The sequence below is a fragment of the Nyctereutes procyonoides genome, unplaced genomic scaffold (assembly GCF_905146905.1).
Source record: "Nyctereutes procyonoides isolate TBG_1078 unplaced genomic scaffold, NYPRO_anot_genome, whole genome shotgun sequence".
Lineage (NCBI taxonomy): Eukaryota > Metazoa > Chordata > Mammalia > Carnivora > Canidae > Nyctereutes > Nyctereutes procyonoides.
Window position 1 is genome coordinate 2326049 of NW_026575052.1, and position 16771 is coordinate 2342819.

The 16771-nt window shown below is 51.8% G+C and overlaps 1 long non-coding RNA gene across 1 annotated transcript; it reads right to left on the reverse strand.

Annotated features, from left to right (window-relative positions):
• Nucleotides 1–224: 224 nt before the first annotated feature.
• LOC129513959 (uncharacterized) lies at nt 225–14892 on the reverse strand. Its single transcript, XR_008665331.1, has 4 exons — nt 14768–14892; nt 6540–6612; nt 4067–6222; nt 225–3859 (listed from the first exon to the last, which is right to left on the reverse strand). It is a non-coding gene; the product is annotated as an uncharacterized LOC129513959 (long non-coding RNA).
• Between the last annotated feature and the right edge of the window lie 1879 nt (nt 14893–16771).

Consider the following 16771-nt stretch of genomic DNA (forward strand, 5'->3'; position numbering starts at 1 on the left):
TTATCATTTATAATAAGGGCTCTTAGGTGGTTTTTAAAGTTGTAGTAAATTCTTGTAAGAGTTTAATGTTCTTTAACTGTGTAGTAAATGCACATACACACACATAAATGTATATACACTCATATGCAAGCATACACATATTTTATTTTTTGAAAGGATTTATAACAGTATAATCATCTATTTACCCTGAAAACGTGCTTCTTGTTCTTGTCCTCTGTTTTCTCTCCTCAACCTTGTATCTCCTGGTTGAGTAGCTGTCCAACATATTTGTGCAATTTTTGCATCGATTTACAAATAAGTGCTGTGTAATGTACTTTGTAAAATTCATTTTTCTGTGCTATTAAAATCAATAAAGATGCAATTTATGGAATAATCTTTTTCAGTTATCTCTATGAACTAGATATGTCTTGTTATTCAGTGTTGGCTATGCATATTCTTTGATATGCAAGAACTTGCCTGCCTTTCACCAAGCGCTTCCATTTCTTCCCTTCTCACCCTCTGTTAGCAGGATGGAAGCCAAGATGGCATCTGCCCCCCACAGTGTGCCACATGCATCTCCATGTGCCATCTCCCCCCTGACCTACTTCTGCATCCTCTCTCTTGCCATTTGTTTCTGTGTCCCCTTCCCATTCAGAATTCTCTTTAAGTGACTAAAGGGCACATTTTTCAAATGCATTTCAGGGCATACCTTCTTTCAGAAAGCTTCATGGCCCGATAGACTCATGCCATCTCCCCCTCTTCAGAGGTCCAGAACCAAGAACTTCTGTATTGGCCTATTCCAGTTCTAATGCCAGAAGTCTGAAATCTGTCTGTGGAAGAGACTGTGAACTCTTCAAGTGTAGGCACCGAGCTAGCTCTCTTAGGGATCCCTCCAGCAATGTGCTTGCTTTAGAGGAGACACTAAATACTTGCTGAATTCAATTCATTGGGACTAATTCTTTCACTCTCTGCCTGATATGACAGATAAATAAATTGCCCTGACCTCTCTTCCTGGGACCTTTGAATAACTGCCCAGGAAAAATCCAGAGACAATCAGGATATCTTCAAATACTTATGGGAGAATGGAAATTGGTTCAATCGCTTTGTAGGGCAATATGGCAGGCTCTCTTAAGGTTGTAAATAGTCATCCTAGCAATTCCTCACTGGGGTACCTGTCCTAAGGATATGCATTCAGATGAGTCAAATATTCAAGGACAAGGATTTTCTCCAATGTATTATTTGTGTTTGCAAAAAGACTAGGGAAGAAAAGCAACAACGGAATGTCCATCAATATGTAAATGTGTAAATTAACTACAGAGTACCCAGTGTAATAGATCCTTGTAGACTGACATAATAACAACATTTCTAAAACATATTTTTAGTTTTTAAAAACATTTAGAAATAATATGACTAGTCTACACTGTTTATAATTTAAAGGCAAATCCCACAAAATTTAGACATTTCTGTGCATTTGTATTTATAGAATCTTTATATTTCCCTCTAGTAGACCTGAATGTCTCTTGGGAATGAGGTTCTAGACAGGTCCGTGAGCAAGGTGGCAATTGGATGCAGGCAAAATTTATTTCTAAAATCCCTTGAGACAGAACCACGTTGGAGTCAGACAGTTCGTCTTTACTAAGTCAAATGCAGCTCTGTATTATTTCCCGTTGTGTTGGAGCAGATTACTGTTTCTCCAGGCAATTTCTTCCAAACTGAGGATGGCAGCTTGCATTTTGGGGCCACCCTATTCAAGCAAAAATAAATATGCTCACACCGTGACAGGCCCTCCGAAGCTGAGACCATACAGTGTTTCCCAGCAGGAGCATGGAAACATTAGGTCAGGACAGTGGATGTTGGGTGACCCTGTGCAGGATGCGTATCGAGCATCCTTGCCTCACTGCCTTGGATGCTTACCATCCCCTCCCTTCATTGCGCAAGGAAACATTCTTCCAGATATTTCTAAATGCCCCCTAGGGGGCAGTACCTCCCCTGCCTGAGAACCACCGGAGTAGGATCCACATCTCCCAGTTCATTCTCACTCTTGTCTAGGCACATGCTCATTGTATATAACCACCATTGAGTGGAGTCACCTGCTCGGTTTAAGTAGGATCTTTAAAAATTACTTTTCTCTTTCTTTAGGAATCTTCGTAGTTGAATTCCTATAAGCTGTATGCTCCAGGGGTACTTTCCTGCTATTGCAGTTATCTATTGCTTTATAACAAAGCATCTAAAATATTGTGGCCTAGGAAAATCCATTTTATTATGCTCACGGAGTCTATAGATAAAGGGTCTAGACAGTGATTGCTTCTGCTTCACAGTATCGGGGGCTTCAGGTCAGAAGACTTGCAAGGCTATGCTGGACTCTGGCTGGGGGCTGGAATCATCTGGAAGTGTTTTCATTCACATATTGGGATGGATGTGAGAGCATTGAGAATAACTCAAAGGCTGGGTTTTGGTGGGTTGGAGCCCAACTGAAGGGGCTGGAGCATGTACACATGGCCTTGCAGGGGAGGAAAAGCTCTTTTCTCTCTACCCTCCTAGGTTCATTGGCTGAGGGCCCTGCAGACTCAACTTACAAAACACAGCTTAACAAGAGAAAAATAGAGTTTATGAACACATGCAGTGAGCATACACGTGGGAGGAGCTCAGTGACTATTAACTCTAAGGGGCATTTAGATAGAGCTTGGGGCTTACATAGCATCCTAATGAACAGTAAATTTGTATGGCAGTGACAAGATGAAGGACAAGGAAGTTTTTAGACTTTCAGGCGTGACATACTGGTGGGGGAGGGAAATATGTATGGGAAACTAATGAGACATAATAAGGGCTATTTTAGTAAACTTAGAGTTGTGTCTGGGGATTAGGAGTCTGAGCCTGTTGTTTTTGCAGATGGAAGGGAAAGCAGAGAGCTTTTGTGTGCAGGCACGTCTGCTATTTCTCAGTTGTCTTCAAAGGGGTGTGTTTTAGGGTGGCATATTCTGATTTCCTATAGCTTTTTCATGTGGCTTTGGGTTCCTCACAACATGGCAACCTTACCTACATGCATGGTGGCTTTAGGGCTCCAAGGGTGAGTGTTCCAGCCAATAAGCAAAGCCTCGCGGTCCCTCATGACCTAGCCTTGCAAGTTACACAGCGTGAATAACGAAAACTTTTTCATCTAAGCTGCAGCAAGTCCATCCAGGATGTAGACTCTACCTCTTAATGGCAGGGGCATCAAAGAATTTATAGCCATATTTTGAAACTACCAAACCTAGTGAGCATAGGAGAGCATTCTGAAAGGATATGCATCGATCTGTTAAGGGAATCTATAAGATTATTTTATGGACTAAACACGTTAGCATATTGGCAATTTTATATGAGTTAGTCTAGTGATAGTAGTGTTTGGAGAAGATTGGGATGGGGAGAGAGTAATTCAGGACAAACTTCACCTTACCTGTCATTCAGGTGTCCTTTACGATGATAACAAGTCCATATATTTGCTCATATAATTTTTTAAGGGACGATATTTGACCTTCATCATAGAAACAGTCTTATAAAAGTGGAATAGGAGAGAAGTAGGGAACTTTGAACTGCTATCAGTGATATAAATATAAAAATTATTCTGGATCCACAAGCAAATGTCAGAAAATACAGCCTCTTTGATTTGATGCAATAGCTAAGCGTTGAGTGGAAGAGGTGCTATGATTAACTTGCTTGGAAAGGACGGTAACTAGACAAGCGATCAATAGTTAACATGTATTGACCATTTGCTACATGGAGGGCGCTGTTTGCGTTGCGACGTTATTTCTCAGAACCACCCTCAGAATACAGGGAGGACACACGGACTCCAGTTGATTTGGGAAGACTTTAGGAAGACTTCAGGAAGGACGTAGGATTTAAGCTGAAACATAGGAGCAGAGGGTCTCAGACTCTGGAGGTCATCACCATTGCCGGAGGGGTTTGTTCAAAATGTGAATAACCGCCCCCCCCCCCCACTACTCCACCAGGTTTATCTCAGACCTTCTGAAATGGAAACAGGAGCATCTATATTTGTGATGGGGAGTCTGGTGTGTTAAAAACTTGACCTACTTCTACCTTAGAAACTCACCCGGAGTTTTTGGGAACAATGATTCCCAGGCTCCTGTCATGGAGATTCCAATTCAGTAGTCTAAGGCAGGAAGCGGTGTCTTTACTAAGTCTCAGGTGACACTTCTGATCAGGCAAGTGTCATTGGAGACGATGGTGAGAATTTGACCTTCAGAGGTGAAGGAGAAGAGAGTTCCTGTTGGGGGACAACTTCTGCGCAGGTGGGAGTAGGAAAGTGTAGATGGACTTGAGTCTGCAGTCAGTGCTGTGGAGCATAGATTGGAAAAAGACGCTGGAGGGAGGAAGCTAGTTAGGCCACTGCAGTTGTAAAGGTGAGAAGGAGCTCTGGCCTCAGGCTCCTTCTACTAGGGCAGAGATCACCAGGTGAGTGACCATTGCATACTACCACCTACCTTTTGCACATATCCTAATGCCTGGGATGTTAGTTGTGATGGCTGGAGCTCTGGTAGCCATTTAGGACCATAGCATGAACTTGAAAAAAACAGTTGTATGGTAGGATGATGAAAGTAAGAGACAGAAGAGAAATTTGATTTCCCTGATTCAAAGGTCTTCTACTTACCTAAGGAACACTCATATTGTGCACACACTAATAGAAGCAGGCAACAGCTCCCATTACAGAATAACATGTGTTTGTGTGTGTGTTGACCCAGAGGGAACTCTTCCCAGTGAAGATCTTCTTTGTTCCCTATTTCGTGAATTGAAACTGGATCATAGAATGCCTCGCTGCCTCTCATATGCAGTCATTTGGCCAAATCTGGCCCTCGGATGTGGTTATCTTGGCCAGCAGGCTGTGTTAATATCCAGAAAAGCTCAGTTAAGCTGTTTGAGGGCACCAGTAGATTCAGGCAGAGGAGTTAAATCCGTTCCTCAGATGAGTGTTATCTTGGACATGAAAGTACTGTCTTTAGAGTCGTGGCCTGGCGTCACGGTGACAGGAGTGGCACCAATAATCAAGGTACTGGCCATTCGTGTTGATGGAATGTGCCAGGACGTTCGCATCATCTCACTTAATCCTCACCACGGTCTTACACGTTGGATTCTCTCTTCTCCTCATTTTACAGGAGGGGAAAGGGAGGCTCGGCGTTGTTGGCGTGCTCCGCCCAGAGCCCGAGCGAGTGGCCACCCTGCGGGGCGCTGCCCGCCTTCCCTGGGGCTCGAGGAGGGCCCATGCCCATGGGCGCAGGCCAGCCCTGCGGCCGTGAGGGTGTGGGGTGTGGCCAGCTGCTCCTCGGAAGCTCCTTCCAAACAAAATAGGCCTCTGTACTCCACGTCCAAGTTAAGTAGGTGATTAAGTGGGTTTTATTTGGCCAGTGGTTAATGAGAGTTGAATGAACCTGCGCGGTTATAGTGTGTCCTCTGATGCGGGGCCTCCCTTTGCAGGAGCAGGCGGGCGGCAGTGACAATTGCAACATTATGTAAATGACCGCCAGGAAGCGGGTTGCTGTGGGCAACTGGGGAGTTTGAGGAGCTGCCTCTCTTCTCCCTGTGTTTCTGCCTCGGGCTTCCCTTCAAAAAGCCCTCCGGCATCGGCTACCCAGATGTATTGCCCTTTATCTCTCCTTTACCTGATTTTCTCCTTCATTATTGCTCTCAGGTTGGGGCCATTTGGCCTCCCCTCTTGGGAGACTTGGGCCTTTCAGTTCTTACAAACGTCTCATGCATTCTGGACACTTCTGAGGTTCCCTGGGGCTCCCAGCTGCCTCATTACCCAAGGCCTGTCTTTGATTTAGTTCAATTTATAGTCTCATGTATATACCTCCTGCTTCCACTCTCTCTGGGGAATGAATGGGGGCGCGGTGGAGGGAGGGAGGGGGAGCAGGGTTTATATAAAGTACTGCGTGCTAGGTAGCCATGCCCCACACAGGGAGTTCAGAGGGCCAGGAGAAATCACACCTGCCCGTTCGCCCATCACGAAGGGCGTCTACCGTCTTCTCTTAAACTGGGGTTCGGGGTTTGGGGCCCAGGCTCAGGCTTGGGGAAGAGAGGAGGCCTCAACCTCACTTGGGATTTGACGGGGCAGCCGCTTTGTGACAATGCTGCCAAGAGAGGTGGCATGAATTGCGCCATGGGATGAACATAAAGGCAGTCAGGGCCCTTTGCTGATCAACTGGAGCTCACATCTCAGGATGGCCCTTGGGTATAAGATTCTGGAAACACCTGTATAAGGACAGGGTAAGAGAGGAATCAAAATTTAAAGAGCCAAGAATTGATCCTTCCTCCTGCCTTCCACCCCCCCCCCACCTCTTTTCCTCCCTCCCTCTTTCTTTCTCTTTCTAGAGTGAATATTATTTGGGGATGGCTGTAAAGCAGCAGAGAAATAATCACATGAAAACCACATCTGTAGTCAACATAATAATAGTGATGATTACCTCTGCTCCTGACCCCTGCCACTTCTCCAGTTCTCACAAGTAGCCCCCGCTGGCCCCAGGATCCTGCGCTAGCTCCCCACCGTTTTCCTTAGACCCTGCTCACACCTTAACAATAGCTCTTTACTGAAGGCTCTTTAGATCCTGCCCTGGAGGCGGCCGTCCGAGTCCTGCCAGGAACCTGAGGCAATAGGTAGGAGAAGTGGCGTTAGAATCCACAGCCCAACTCCACAGACATGTTCACGTGTTGGGAGGTCCCCAAGAGAACCCCTAGGTGTGACGGTTTGCCTCTACCCCCCGACGTGGGACTTGGGTGTAGTTGTCCCCATAGCTATGATTTATTACAGCAGAAGAATCCGATGCAAAATCAGCACAGAAACAAAGTGCATGGTGCACGATCTAGGGAGACCAGGCGCGAGCTTCCAAGAGGGCCCCTCTCGGTAGAGCCGCGAGGCCTGTACTTGCTTCCTCTGGCGATGAGTTGTGACAACCCGTGTGGAAAGTCAACCCGGAAAACTCAGAGGCTCGGTGCCTGGGGGTTTTTAATGGGGGCTGCTCGTGCAGGCACACCTGCTCCGTGGCACGTACCCAGATCCCAGACTCCCAGAGGAAAGGCAGGGGTTCAGCCTAAGCCGTATTTATTTATTTATTTATTTATTTATTTATTTATTTATTTATTTATTTATTTATTGATGTTTTTATTAATTTTTTGTATTTTTTTAAGATTTTATTTATTTATTCATGAGAGACACACACACACAGAGAGAGAGAGAGAGAGAGAGAGAGAGGCAGAGACACAAGCAGAGGGAGAAGCAGGCTCCATGCAGGGAGCCCGACGTGGGACTCGATTCCGGGACCCCAGGATCACGCCCTGGGCCGAAGGCGGCCCTAAACCGCTGAGCCACCCGGGGCCGCCCTATATTTTGTATATTTTTAAACTGGAGTTTGATTTGCCAACCTATAGTGTTCTTCTTTATACAAACAGTTGAAGCCACTCGTATCGAGGGGGGATATTGGAATTCTCCCCATTTGCAAGCTCCCGGATGCCCGGGCCGGCCGGCCGACTTGGCCTGGACTTCCGCAGACCTTTCCAGCAGCAGCAGCTGCCACGTGAACTCCTCCCGCGCAGCTCCGAAGCCCCGCAGCAGCATCTGCGGGGTGTTTGCTCTGCACAGGGTGCTGCATTTGGAGGAGAGGCCCATCACCTCTTTGGACGACAGCATGTAAAGTGGACGCTGCTTTTAGTTCCCTGTGTAGGTGAAAATCTGCTCACCGTGATACAGCAAGTACGTGGTGAAGACAGGATTAGAATCCGGGTCGACCTGGCTCCGACGTCGTCCATCAAAGGTTGGGGGAGGGAGGCAAGTGGGGTGGAAGCGGAGGAGAGACGATGACTGGTACTTATTTGCAGGTGGCGTTGTTACGGGCGATCTCTAGTTTCTTCTTTGGGCATTGGTATGATCTGTGTTTTATCCCTAAGGCACATACATTGTTTAATCAGAACTAATTTTATGGAGAATTTTGGGTGAGTCTCCTTTAATATATAAATAAACCTAATTATAAAGGCAGGTTAAGTGTCGGGGAAGCAGATGAGCGGCGCTAACTTACTTGAGGCCAGTTTGTTCTCTTGAGCAGGTGAAACAGGTTCCCTCGACGCTGTTTACCCTTGGCGTTTGCTTAGCAGGACCTTGCCCCCTCGATGCGGCCGCCCGGCCCCGCGGCGTCGGCCCGCGATTAATAATCATCGCAGGTTAGAGATGCGCCTCCCGGCAATCCCCAAACCTCCCCAACTAGAAGAGTACTTTCCTTTTAATAACTTGAGATAAAAAAGGGATGGAGCGGATCCCTGGGTGGCTCAGTGGTTCAGCACCACCTTCGGCCCAGGGCGTGATCCTGGAGACCCGGGATCGAGTCCCACGTCGGGCTCCTTGCGTGGAGCCTGCGTCTCCCTCTGCCTGTGTCTCTGCCTCTCTCTCTGCATCTCTCATGGATACATAAATAAAATCTTTTTTTTTTAAAAAAGGGATGGAGCTTGATTCTTCCCAACTTTGGTGACCGAGGTCGTGGCGTTCATACAAATGGGGTGTTACGTCGTGGGACGTCTACCAACTAAGTCAAGGAGAGAAGCAGCCACTAGTCCCAGAGCAAAGTTTGAACAGAGCAAAACCCGGTGTCCTGGGGAAGCCCCACGGGGCACCTGGCATAGACGTGCCCCCCACAAGGCCCCCCTGCGCTGCTCAAAGGAATCACTGCCGCTCGACCGGACCCTGATGGAACAAGCCCGAGAGGGAGGTGGCCTCAGCTCCTGCTCCCCGAGCATCTGGCCCTGTGTCTTCTGGTTTGCAGACCACTGCTGGCGTCCTGTGTCCAGTGGCCGCGCCGCTCGGCGGGCTGCCCTGCCCGGGGGCATCAACAGGCCCTCCACCCGGGTTAGGGCCCTCCGCCCGGGGTCCCCGGCTGGATTCTCTGCAGCCCCGTGTGTGGCGCCGTGTGGCTGCTGCATTAACCTGCAGGCGCTGCCTAACGGAGCAGCGCACAAGGAGCCGCCCAAGCCGCACGCTGGCCCGTCGCCTCCCGCGGGAGGCCAGGAGTCTGAGGCTCAGGGTCGGAGGCCTGGTCTCCTCCCAGGCGTGGGTGTGGCTGGCCATCTTGTCCCCACGTCCTCACGTGGTCTTCCCCATGTGTGTCAGCGTCCCAGGGTCTCCTTGTAGGGACAGGTCACATCGGATGGGGTCCTGGTCCCCCCCGCCCCCCGACCACTTCCCACTGCATCTCGAGGACTGCGGCTCCAGGTCCCGTCACGAGGGCTGGGACTTCGGGGCCGGCAGCGCCCTTCAGTTCCTGACAGCTGCTGGGACAAGGCATCATGAGTTCATCGACTCAAGAAACCCAAATTGATTACCTTACAGCCTGTAGGTCGGAGCCTGGACCTGAGTCTCCCTGGACGAAAAGCAAGTGTCAGCAGCTCCCTTGCCTGGGCTCGGGATTGCATCCGTTCCTGACTTTGCCCCCAGCTGCAGAGTCAGCGTGTGGGTGAAGCCTTCCCTCGTCCCATCACTCCCACCGCTCCCCAAATCCCACCCCCCCAACCCCCGATGCCTTTTCCAGCCCCTCCTGCCCTCGTACGCATCCTTTTTGATTACGTTGGGCCCGCTGCCCATCCAGGTACTGCCTGCCAGTTAGGAACCTGCACTGCACCTGCGCCTTCAGCTCCCCCTCGCCCTGTAACCTCATGTGCTCCCGGGTCCCGGGGCTGGCGGTGGAGACACGTCCAAGTCCATTTTCTGCCCAGCACGCTCCCGGAGCCTGCGTGTTGGCCCAGATCGAGTCTCGGGGGTAAGGCTCCCCCAGGACGAGGAACATTCCTCTACTCTGCAAGCAAACAGACCAAAACGACCTCCCTAAGAATTTGCCAGGAGTCCTGCGTCGGCCTGTGGGGCTTTCAGGAGAGCGGGAGCCTCATAACCGGGGACATTGTGATGTTGTTGAGCCAAGGAGGCGCATGCTCCCTGCTCCGGCCTCACTGCCCCCCCAGACACCAGGATCGTCCCGTCCCGGGGCTGCAGGGGCCCGGCCTCAGCAGCTGCTCTCCTCCCAAGGGGAAATGATTTGCTGCATCCAAGCAGTTACCCACTTTGCTTCTGAAAACCTTCCTAAGGAGCATTTTGACACCCAAGTGGATACGTTGATGGGGAATAAGAAAAAAAAAAAAGCGTTTCCGGCCATCTGGTTTAGGGAAGGTGGTGGGGAACATCTCCCTGCCCTTCCCTGCGGAGCAGATGCAAGAGGGGAGCCCCTCACCGTGTCCCCGGGCGGGAGCTCAGGGTGTAAGGGACGCTCCGGGGGAACCGGCTGCATCGTGGCCGTCCTAGGCCTTGAGCCCTGGATGTTCCAACTGCAAATATGGTCTTATTTCTACTGCGTTACCACCCTTATAACAGGGTGTGGGTTTTTTTTTTCCCCCCAAAGACTTAATATTAACCTCGTGACTATTCTATTTGGTGGGTGTTTCCAGGAATCAGTACTGCTTGTCATTTTTCAGAGCAGGTCACCAATTTCTTTGTCCTTGAAGGAATGAGCCATGTTAGTCTGTGTGAGTTGAGTGGTTTCACTTTATTCCTACTGTTCATCTGATTTGGTTTTTCTTCTAGCCCTCATTCCTGAAACTATTTTATCCTTTTCTCTCTCTCTCTCTCTCTTTTTGTTTTTGTTTTTGGGCCGTTGCATGTATTTTTTGTTAAGTCTCCTTCAGCCCTCTGTGGTTTGAGTTGGAATGGCACTGGATAGCTGAGTTAAATTTCTCCTTTTCCTCCCAGAGTGTGGTCTTGTTTGCACTCCCGTAGCGCTGTCCCTCCGTGTCTCGTGGTGACACATTATGCTCTGCTCTGCTTTTTAGCACCCACCGCATGCCGAGTTCTACACCGCACAGGAGACACAGACCCTTGGCCTCTAGGCGGGTCAGCCTGGCAGGGAGGGAAGGGCATGATTCAGTTACATGAGACCCAGGAGAAGCAATCTGCGGGGGGAAGTAGGGTCACTTGAGTGTGAATCACAAAAACAACCATCCTGACTTGGCGGGTAGAGGCTGGGAAGGGGTTGGGGAAGGCTTCGCCTTGGCTAACGCTTGGAGTGTTGGTAATATTGAGCCGAGAGAAGACATTACATGTAGAGGAGAGAGCGTGTGCAAAGGCCCTGGGGTAGAAGGAGATTTGGTATGTTTGTGGAACTGTTCTCCTTCTGGCTACCTGGTTCCTGATCCAGATGTTACTGAGCTTTGCCCTGGGAACTCTGTGTTTCTGGGTCCCACCTATCCCTTGCCTGGATATTATGCCCAGAACCTATTATGGTTTTTTGTTTGTTTGTTTTCTGCCTTTGTTTTTTGTATTTTTAAACATTTATCTATTTCTAAGAGAGAGAGCATGAGCCAGGAAGCAGGGGGAAGGGGCCCATGGAGAGAGACACTTAAGCAGACTCCACCCTGAGCACAGAGCCCTTGCAGGGCTCCATCCCACGACCCTGAGAGTAGAGCAGAGACCAAGTGTCGGCCTCCCCACCTGCTGTGCCGCCCAGGTGCCCCATTATTGGGTCTTGAAGAATGGCTTCACCCGGGAACCCTCGTCCCCAGTGACCGCATGGAACACAGCCAAGGACCCAAGCATCCCCTTCGTTATCCCGTCCTGATCACAACCACCCAACAGTGGTCTGCCCCGTCCAGTGAAGACAGTCCCGTAGGGTTCTGTGAGATCAGGGGAGTTAGGGTCTTTGAATTTCTTGGAAGACTCTGAGGTGCTACAGATGCTCGTGCACCTTTGCCCCTGGTGAAAGAGTCCCTGTGGGATGCCACGGCTCTCACGACGAGTGTGTGAGGGACTGACAGCAGGGATGGGTTGGAGGTCACGGAAGGGATATTTTTAACCAGAGGAGTGACCTCCTCCTTCACCCTCATCCTCTTGGAATAAAATGCTTGAAATTGCTTTCGGCCCCAGGACACAGCCACGTAGTACTTTAGAGAGAAAAACAACCCACGATTGGAAAAGTAGAAGGAAGCTTCGCGTTGAATTCTCCGTCCCGCCGGCAGTGAACCCGGCCCGGGCAGGAAGGACCTAAACCCTCCTCGCTGGGGAATCTGAGGGGTTTCTAAGGATTCTCCAAACCTCCCGGGCAAAACCCAAAGCGACTCTGACCAAGCTTCCTTCCCAGTGTTTCCGGGGAAGACAAAGGGATGATGTTGTCTCCACAATCCCCAGGTGGCCCTAGGAAATGGATTCGACAGCTGTGGGGGCGGCAGGGGCTCAGCCAGACTTGTTATATATTTAGAACAAGTAGCCTCCAGGAAAGCTAGTCTGTGTCCATATGTGGCTGCTTAACGTGCTCCCTCTGGAATGATCCCATCCCTTTTCGCAGCCCACCTCCAGCCCGCGCCCCCTCCCCGGCCTTCCAGGGCTGCACGATTTTGCTGCCCAACGCCTCCCTCCATGGGCCCGGCCCCCAAATGCCCCCTTCCTCTTCTGCTCTCCCCACTTCCCAACCCCTTAATCCTCAGTGGGCTCGGCGTGGAGAGTAAATCTGATTTTCAGTTGCTCCCACTAGGGTTTGATGATGGCTAGTGAGCCCCCCCCTTTTTTTTGTAGGTTCACTGCCTTTATTTATTTATTTTTTAATTGGAGTTCAATTTGCCAACATCTAGCATATCACCCAGTGCTCGTGACCCCTTATATTCACGGAGAGGTATTCTCATCGTGGTGACGCGGATCAACCCAAGCGGGTCTCCAGCGGGTGGGATCGCAGGAGGCGTGGGGGCCGTATCTGAGGGCGAGGAGGTTTTCCCCGCTGTCCTAAGATGGGAACCTTGCAACCCCTGCCCGCGCACAGGTGTTTGGCCAACGTCAGCGGGGTCGGTGCGTGCAGACTAAATCTCTCCCCCCAGTTCTCCAATAATACACTCAGCCGTCCCCCCACCCGGCCCCCTTCATCCCGGCCCGCTGCCTGGCTTGTCGTATGGGGGATTTCGTCCCCCGGTTCACGTGGGGCCCAGGCGAGAGGGCTGGGGTTTCCCGAGCCGAACAGCCTTCCTCTGGTCAGTGACCTCAGTCCCCGCTGTCCTAACTCAGCCCCTGGAGCCAGCGTGGGCGGGAGCCGATAGGGGCAGCCCGAGCCAGCAGTCTGTGTCTTTTAGTTTATTTTTTTTAATTTATTTTTTATTGGTGTTCAATTTGCCAACATATAGAATAACACCCAGTGCTCATCCCATCAAGTGCCCCTCTCAGTGCCCGTCAGTGTCTTGGATGCCCCATGAGACCCACTAGCCCCAGGTTTTTCTGGCCTGCTTGGTTTTCCTGCATCAAGATCCCCCTCTGTGGCAGGAAAACTTAGTAAAATTCACGCTGCTCCCGGGGCCTTTGCAGACCTGCACTTACGGGAGGGGAATGGCCGAGACCAGCACGTCTGGGGGGTTGGGGGGCCCCTCAAGGCAGAGGTTTGGCTCCCCGTGTCGGTGTTGCAGGTCTCAGGCGAGCCTCTGCTCAAGGCCGCGCGGGCCGGGAGTGTGAGATGCTCGTGATCCTGCGAGACAGCGTGGGCGGGAGCCCTTTCTACGCCAGACCGTGGCACCTAAACCCCTGAGCTCGGCGTGCTGGGCTGCGTGCCCCAGAGAAAATGTGCCTGTTGGTGACTTTCCAAGCGGGAAGGGGACACGGCGACTCCTCAGTTCCGTAAATGCAGTCTGTGCACCTGAATCCGAGACCCGCCTGGCCTGCTTGGCACACCCCAGCGTTACGTGCTTGAGCGGGTTCGTCCTCTTTCTGTGCCTCACGTACAAAGCCAGGGGCTCGGGCAAGATTTCTAATGCCCCCCGTCTGCTGAATTTCTGAATCTGTGTGTATTTGACCCATCTCCACCTCACCCTCCACATTGCAGCCAGACTATTCGTTCTGAAACACATGGTCGGGCGCCCGGGTGGCTCAGTCGGTTAAGTGTCTGCCTTTTGCTCAGGGCATGATCCCGGGGTCCCAGGATCGAGTCCTGTGCACGCGGGGGTGGGGGTCCTTGCTCAGTGCGGGGGGGTGTCTGCATCTCCCTCCGCCCCTTTCCGCTGCTTGTGATCTCTCTCTCTATCTCCTAAGATAGATTTTAAAGATCTTAAAAACATACACATACAAAACCCCACATGTTCGACCAAGGTTCCCCCCACCTGGCACACCTGCAGTTTCCTGTTGCCCTCAGGGTGAAGCCCAGGCTTCTTAGCTGGGCGTCCGTGGCTCGGGAGGACCTGGCCCCGATGGCTTTATCTCCTGCCCCTTCCTCCCGCCGCCGGCACCCTAGTCGCACGGACCGCACGGTGCTCCAGGAGCTTGCCCCGGCCCGCGGCCCCTGTGAGCGCCACCCCCCCCCCAAGACTCCGGCTCCATCACTTCTTCATCTGCTATGGACCCTCAGTTCTTAGCTTGAACGTCTGAGATGCCTTCCCGTCACCCAGCCCAAGCCTGGGGCAGGCTCACCTCCAGCGTGCCCCCTGGACCTGCCACTGAAACAGTTCTTACAGCAGAGTAGCGTGGCCCCTGTTTCCCTCTCTGCCCCCTCCCCTGCTGCATCAGAGCCAACTCAGAGGATGGGGCCATGGCCTGCCTGCCCCGAGCCCCCCCATTTCCCCACCCCCCCGTCCCTAACACAGTGCCTGGCGTGCAGCATTGATGAGCCATCAATACGTGTCACCCGAACCATGTCTAAGCGGCTGCGCTGCCCCCAGAACATTCTAGCAGGAGGCAGGCCGGGGGCCACCTTGCGCATGCTCTCTGGTGACCTGACCCAGGTGACGGTCACCCCACTTTCCAACATACCCAGCTAATCTCCCGGGGGTGGAACTGGACTCCGTGTGTGCCCCGTCCTCGCGCATTTCCCCGAAGTGACTAGTAGGAGCCGGGAACCGTGCGGACACTCGTGTTTGCTCCTTTCCTCAAGTACAGCGCCGCCGCTCCACCAAGGACGCCCGGCCCGTTTTAGATCCGTTCTGGCAAGCCCGCTTCCTGTTCCCATTCCGTCAATCATCTCCCATCTTTGGCAGGAAGGAGAACACGCAGCTTTGCATGTGCCAACCCCAACATATTTCTAATTCCATCAAGCGTGGCTGGATACGCGCCCCTTGTGCCGTAGGATTTTAAGATGCTTTAAAAAAAAGTCACGTGTGTGAGTGTTGCACAGGCAGGCCCAGGAGCCATCGGCAGCCCGGGGCCGCGCCTGCATCTGTGAGCCACGTCTTGGCCTTTGAAGTCAAGGGCTGAAGCCCCGGCGGACTGCAGAGAGGCAGAGGCCGAGGCTGAGCGGTGCCCCCTTGCAGATGACGCCGGGCCTGGTACCAAGGACCCCGAGTGATGATCTGAGAGTGCAGCGCCCTGACGGGCGGCGGTCAATCCCCAGTGAGGGCCTGGCACTTGGCCTGGTCTTTCTAGTCCATCCTGTCGGGGGAACACGTCGCGGGGGTGCAGGGGGCTTTGCGAACTGGGGGTTCGGGGCCTCTCGTGGTGGCCGCGCTCCACTCATCCGCTTGGAGCCCTCACGATGCTCTGGGAATTCACCCGCCCCTGAAGCTCCTTTTGAGAGCAGCCAGTATAGACTCACTTCTTAGGGACTTTGATGCCTCTCCGAGGGGGTGCGTGTGCGCGCGTGAGTGTGTGTAAATCCTTTTCTCCCATCGGTTCTTTCGCTCGTTTTGAAGTCTCGGGAGGTGCCCCCCCAGCACTTGTGACCCACCTTCTTTCTTGTCATTGATGCTCTGCTACGACCCCGAACGTCCTTTCTGCTGCATCAAGAGTGCTTTCGATGGGATCCCTGGGTGGTGCAGCAGTTTAGCACCTGCCTTTGGCCCAGGGCGCGATCCTGGAGACCCAGGATCGAATCCCACATCGGGCTCCCGGTGCATGGAGCCTGCTCCTCCCTCTGCCTGTGTCTCTGCCTCTCTCTCTCTCTCTCTCTCTCTCTCTCTCTGTGACTATCATAAATAAATAAAAATTAAAAAAAAATAGTGCTTTCAAGCCTCAGCCTCCCTTCGGATGCGTCCCTTCTGGGCTGCCCAAGTCTGACCTCCTACCCGCGCCGCCGCCGAGGACGCCGACGTGCCGCTGCCTGGGAGCCGTGTGGGCCGAGTCCGGAGTGGCGGCTCTGCTGGGCCTCAGCGCCCTAGCCGAGAAGCCCGGGGTAGAAAGTAGTAGCTGCACCAACGTTTGATTCGAGTTCGCCCTTTACTTCGCTGATCGCTGTGAAAATCAGTTGTAAGAGGATGGAGGATCCCCCCCCCCTTTACTTAGGCCCACGTTAATTTTGCTCTTTTCTTGCCGTCCAATTTCGCTCTCTTCAGTTCTGTCTCAGCTGGATCCTGGTGTTTCACTGCACATATTGAACTAGCAGAGCAATAATATGTTATGATTAATAAGTGGCTCGACAGGCAGGGAAAAAAAGCAAATCTTATTCATTGCATCGAGGGTGCTGTGCAAATTTGCTGTTTTTTGAAAAATGTATGTTGTCAGCAGGATGGTTTTTGTCTGGCTCCTTGGCCCTCAGCTCCCCGCTTCAGCCGGATATTCCATTTCTTTTCACCTGCACATGCCAGGCCTGCAGGCTGCAGGCACGCTTGCTACCTTTCTAACCCTTAGGAACTCAGGGTTTTGGAGGCCGCCTCCCGCATCACACAAGATACCTTAAGTGCATCCACGTCATACTTCAAGTGCAATTTTATATAACCGTGTAAGAATTTGGACTCCATTTGGAGTTGCATTTGGCCTGTTGGCGTCATAAATCTAAGTACCAGGCCCTCCGCTGAGCGTGTACAAGTATGGCATATGCACTCA